We start from the raw sequence: 6435 nt of genomic DNA on the forward strand, positions 1-6435 counted from the left end.
AAGGGCCACAGGAAGTTATTTGCCTCTTTGAAGCGTTTTCCAACAGTATAGATCTCATGAATCAGATCCTCCATGCAGATGATGCCATATTTACCAAGAGATCGAGCAATCAAAGCGTTATCTGTCAAAGCAATTCGCTTCTTATTGATTTTGCCATAATCACGCTTGTAGATTAGCTCATTTACTGACTTCAGATTGGGGTACCCCCATGCAATATATGGTTCTACAATCCTCAGCATGTTAATCGAAGCCTTGTTGAGCTTCACAAAGGTTCCACTGAAGATCTGATGAAGGCGAAGAAGCTGCAATACCTTTCGGACCTTTGGGCTCACGCCATTGATACCTCTGATCCTGATGACAAACGCCAATTTGGGTTCAGCAGGCACATAGAAGTGGCCAGCTTTTCTTGCCATCCTCGCCATTCAAATTTCAGTTCTGTACATCTGCCTATATTCCTTGTGATAGTGCTTCGCTTTTTCATAGATAAGCTTCCTCCTTGCCTTTCGAAGCATCTTTTGGGCAAACTTCTTTCTCAGGAGCTTGATCTTCAGCTCTGCGAAATTCCTTTGCTTTTTCTTAAGGGTTTCTGGCACAGCAGGAACCTTCTTCTTCTTCTCTTCTGCACCCTCCATGGTTCCAGCCGGGAAAAGAGCTTAAAGATTTTTTTTAGGTTTTTTCAGAATTACATTTTCGGGATGTTGACCTTTTGGGATTCCAGCACTAAGGATAATGGCGTTCAGGATTGTGTTTTTGGGGATTCTATTTGGCTCCCCATATGGTCACATTCTTACTGGAACCCTTTCTTCTTCTAGCTTCCACAGCCCCAGTCTCTGGGTTTGCTTCATTTGATTATTTGTTTTTCTTTTTCACATCTCTAATCCTTCTTCAGGTCCATTTTCCTGTGTTTTCTGTACTTGCTGTCCTCAAATTCCATAGGACTCCAAGTGTGGCCCAAGAACAAGCTACATCAGCAACACTGGGAGCTCTTATTATAAATGCAGAATTCAGGCCTCACCCCAGATCTACTGAATCGGAAACTGCAAGCATTTTAAAAAGGTCCTCACATGATGCACTTGCACATTCAGGTTTGAGGAGCAGTGTTCTAGATGCTGGTGCTCTCTGAGGTTGTTTGTCTGTTTCTCTCTCTCTTTTAAGGTTCTGTCTGTCTGTTTCTCTCTCTCTTCTCTCTCTCTCTCTCTTTTGAGATGGAGTTTCGCTCTTGTTGCCCAAGCTGGAGTGCAATGGCACAATTGTATTTTTAGTAGAAACAGGGTTTCACCATGTTAGCCAGGTTGGTCTCAAACTCCCGACCTCAGGATATCCGCCCACCTCAGCCTCCCAAAGTACTGGGATTACAGGTGTGAGCCACAGCTCCCGGCCCTGTTTCTCTCTTTTTATGGGCAGTCACATCTGCACCAGACTTTGATATTTACATCCTTATGACTTTCAGAGTAACTCCAGCTAGATATATCTTTTGAGTGCCAGGCATTTATTCAGATTTGCTTAACTGCTTTCATATCCCATAGGCACCATGAACTAAATATGTTTAATATTGTACTAATTTTCATTTTCTCCTCTATCTGCCTAGGCACTCAAACCAGAAACTCATTATCCTTGATTCCTCCTTCTCCCATCAGTGGTAGAATATACTAATAGAGAAGCATCCGCTATATAGAATACCATGGGAAAATTTGAAATTAAATGCTCCTATTTTATCATAAGTCAAATTTTCCCCTTCCTTTCACCCAAAATAAGAAACAGAAAAATTCAGTTGAGGTCGGCTGTCAGATGTGATTTGCTTGCAGATTCCTGAGAGAAAGAATGAGAGAGCACCCCAGTGTTTCCATTGGAAAACACTTGCAAATTTGATACAGCCTAGCTCTTTTCATTTGCTTCTAATAGTTTGAAATCAGAGGAGAGGAAGAACTGAATCCTAAACAAGTCAATTAAGGGTGGAAATGGAGGGCCTCTCTTAATGCAAGCGATGGCAAAAATGTATTCACCCTGCCATCCCTTCTGACCGCTAGGAAAAGGAACTATCTGTAATACTTTGGGAGTTTACCAGATGTTGTTATTTCTTGATTCTTAAAGCTATATGCTTTCAGGAGCAAAAGTTTATGTTGACTTTTCTTATTCTAGGACTTGTGTTGCCCTCTGAATGACATCTAGATTTGAGTTAGTCTTTTTGTGATTACACGTGTGGGGTTGGAGACTGCTGTTTGCCTACTGATATCCTGCATCCCCTTCTCTTCAAGGACAGAACTGTGACCTGATTTGAGGTGGCCTCTCTCCCCTGTAGTCTTTAGCACACTGAGCAGCTGGAGAATGGCCACATACCACAGCATCTCCCTTCACCGCCCACTCCTGCTTCGCTCTGGAGTGAGCATCACCCCTGTGGTGCCCTCCAGCCCTGGGGACAGACTACTGCTGCTTGTCACCGTGTTCAGAAACCCCAGAGAAGCAAGTCGTCTCCGTTGACAAAGCTCCCACCAGCATCCTGGAGCCCCAGCATGCTGAGAAGCGGAGAGGTCTCTGTGTCCGCAAGGTGGGAGATGTGCTCCAGGCCCCCACCTCCGATTCTCTTTTCCGTAGAAACTGTTAGAAAGCAAGCTTAGCATCTATGATCATCGTTCACCTGGATTTTGTCTACATGGCCATTTGCTACCTGGACTGGATAATGAACCACCATCTGTAACTCAATTTGTATGGGGAAAGTGTGTTTGGCACTCCAAACATCTAATTTACTAAGCAACATTTGCAGCACTGCCTGTGTGTGTAAGTGGATTCCTGCCAGGGTATGTGGACTGAGATGAATCAGGAATCAAGAGCCTCGAAATGAAAAATGGATTTGATTCCTAAATATGGCTGTGACTATGCACAGGAACAGATTTAGAGAAGTAAAACCCATAGATGGTTGAATTCAGTAGAAAAAAAAAACTAGCAATTTGATGTGATTCAACTATTTCCTCACTCACTCACTCTCCTGGAACCAGTGGTTTATCCTGTCTTTTAGCTAATGCTCCAAGATATCCTCCAATAGAAATGTAAATCAGGCCACCACTGAGTGATGAATGCATCTCCAGAAATGCTCCTGCACAATGAGTGTTGAGTAAGGGAACAGCAGTTCAATATCCCTCCTGTTACCTCACAGACATTTCTTTAAGAACTGGCTGAGAAGATATCTCAGTTTGACATGATGTTAAATCCTTTAAACCAGCATGCTATGCTAGACCACTATTATTCCTCTTCTTGTTTGTTTTTTTTTTTTTTTTAGATTGAGTTTCGCTCTTGTTCCCCAGGCTGGAGTGCAATAGCGCGATCTTGGCTCACCGCAACCTCCGCCTCCTGGGTTGAAGCAGTTCTCCTGCCTCACCTTCCCGAGCAGCTGGGACTATAGGCAACCCCCCCCCCAACGCCAGACTAATTTTTTTTTTTTTATTTTGTAGTTTGAGTAGAGATGGGGTTTCCCCACAGTGGCTGGGCTTCTCTTGAACTCCTAACCTCAGGTGGTCTGCCCGCCTCGGCCTCCCAAAGTGCTGGGGTTACAGGCATGAGCCACCGCACGGGGCATTTTTTTTTTTTTTTGAATAGTAGAGCAAATAACTTGAAGGATGCATGTTTTGTGGGATTCATCTGGGGTTTATTTCTTTGTAACTTCCCAGTTTCTTGTAACTGGCCAAATCTTTGGAAGGAGATTAGAAATACAAAGAAACAATACAGGAAAAATAGCAGTTTTCTGTAGCTTTCCCAAAGGGACTGAGAAGTAACAGCTGATCAAATAGGTGCAGATCAAGGAGGCTCAAACCAGAGGGGAACCAAAAAGAATATGATTTGCATAGGTGATGGTGCCACAGATGGCCAGGGGCCTTGTCGCTTACTGGCTGTTTGGGCTTGGGCAAGACATTGAACATATTTAAGTCTCATTTTCTTTCTCTGAAAATGGGGAGAATAATAACAAATGATAGCTGCTGCTGTTGTTATTTGGCCAAAATAATCGTCCTAGGCTTGAAATGGTACTGATGAAAAGAAAGCATGTGTAAGATCTAGTAGTTAATAGCACAACAGAGTGACTATAGTCAATAATAATTTAATTGTACATTTAAAAATAATTAAAATAGTAGAATTGGATTTTTCATAACACAAAGGATAAATGTTTGAAGTGATGGATACCTCATTTACCCTAATGTAATTATTGCACGTTATATGCCTGTATCAAAATATCCCATATCCCCCATAAATGTATATACTTACTATGTACCCATAAAAATTAAAAACATTTTTAAAAGAAAATTCTTGTGTTTTAGAACATTATTTTCGTTCTTTTGGGCTTTGATGGCCCCACCAATTTGAAGTATATTCAGCATTTACTTTTGAGACCTGGCAGAAAAGATACTTTTAGAAAAGGAGACACTTGGTTTTAAAAACGCACACTTTAAAGTTTATTCTTTTCTTCATAGCATCTTTGAGATTCTTCTTACTGCCTCTCTACCCTAAAAGAAGCATAATTGCACCAAAATCTCATCATTATTTTAAGAGGGGATTTCATATACCACTTTACTTTGGCTTTAGGCGACTCCATCACCTTAAGTTTTACCGGAAAGATTGAGATGAAAATCAATTTGATACACTGTCATAACAAATCATATGACACAGTAGAGGCTCTTGACTTGTGGTCTTCCAAATTTTCTCTGCTGCAGGGTCTTGGGTCCTAATACCCATGAGGATGCTAGCATAGTGTTATTTACTGCAAGCAGGGATGCTGGGGCTAGGGAGACAAGTAGGATGGACAGATGTTCTTCTGTAGGTATAAAAGTTTGAGACATCAATTTGACATGCAAGAATAGACACCATAGCCTTGAGCTATGAAGGTGGTTGAGCAGAGCAACTCCTTTAGCACTGTGTTCTTTGAAGTCCTAGAAACTTCTCAGAGGGCTTCCAGAGCACCGAGGTGGGGTGGGAGAGTGGCTTTGGTCTTCCCACCCTACCCTGCTTCAACCAGAGCACTTCTTATTCTGTTTCCTATCATGGCTTCCATGAAGCTTCATTTGGAGGAAAAAAAAAGAGACATTTCCATAACTTAATTCTTTTAAAAATCCACTGAATTGCAGAAAGGATAAAGTAGTGTCTGAATATACAAAATATGTAGATGTTATTTGTTTGAGAAACACAAAGATGTATTGTTTGACAGATCATCTAAACCAATGAATCTCTGGAATGGAAGACAGAGGGAGAGAGAGGAACAAAACTGTCACACAACTGCAGTTGGTAGTGGGATTATTTCATTGGCCTAATTCACTAGTCAACTGAATAATCAAACACTATATGCATCTCCCTAGATGACGTCAACAGTGACCTTTTCATGTATTATTATTTTTTATTCTATATGTCATGAATCCAGTACAATCTTAGAATACAGACATTATTTTATTCCTGTACTGTGTTTCCAGGACTTGGCTAAACAATGAACCAGACATCATTTCTGTCTCTTCAGAACATGGAAGAAGAATTTGAAAAGTTGGAAGACCATATTAGATGCCTTTCTTCAACCAAAATTATTCACTGTCAAGAAAAATATGGGGTGAAATGCTAAGAGATGAAACTGTTGAGTAAATTACCAAGAGTAAATCTAAGTCCCTAAATTGTGAAACAGTACAGAGTGTAATACCATTCCCTGTGTTCCTCTCCTTCCTTCTAATTCTGTCCCCCTCTCAAAGCACAGCTTTTGTCTTGCTTTCCTAACAATTTCCAAGAATACCTAACACTTCCCTGCCAGTGTACACATAGCCTTGATTATGTGATTATGTTCCACTCCTTTGATATCTTCCCAACCCATTTGAAAACTTCGAATACTAAGGTCTATCTTATATGTTTTTATTCTTGAAGGGGGCATATACTAGGTATCTAATGAAAACATTGCCAATGCCCTCCAGATGGAGACCACGAGGAACACACATATACTTGAGCAAGGTCAGTTCATGACTCCTTGCAATGAGGGAGAATGCATACCATGTGACTAACTGTATGATTTGAGCTTGTGTTAGGAGACTTGAGGGAGAGTTTTAGAAAATGAGGCTTTGCTCTGGATTGAACAGTGCCAGGAAGTACAGTTAATTCTGTGTTTGGGTATTTTAACACATCCTGTCTAGAAGGAAGGACAATTAGACTGAGGCTAAAGCTGTGATTGGTAAAGCAGCAGCTGTCCCTCAGATTCATTAGGATAGGGGAATTTGGGTTATTTTTGTTGCTCCGACAAGGTTCATGTTTTTATGTTTAGATATTATTATGGAGTGGTCTTGTTTTTGTCCTGGTCCATCATGGTCATGGAGTGGCCTTGTCTAGTGTTGATGTTCTGTGGAACTATTTGCATCCAACAGGAGGGCACGAAGGCTAGCTATGAGCACCAGACTAGCACCCGCTGTTGAGGGCTGCCTTGCT

At 41.3% G+C, this 6435-nt stretch overlaps 1 pseudogene; it reads right to left on the reverse strand.

Annotated features, from left to right (window-relative positions):
- Nucleotides 1–642, reverse strand: part of LOC105526193 — a 902-nt pseudogene extending 260 nt beyond the window's left edge.
- Between the last annotated feature and the right edge of the window lie 5793 nt (nucleotides 643–6435).

This window comes from Colobus angolensis, unplaced genomic scaffold, assembly GCF_000951035.1.
Source record: "Colobus angolensis palliatus isolate OR3802 unplaced genomic scaffold, Cang.pa_1.0 Scaffold58, whole genome shotgun sequence".
NCBI classification, from domain to species: Eukaryota; Metazoa; Chordata; class Mammalia; order Primates; family Cercopithecidae; genus Colobus; species Colobus angolensis.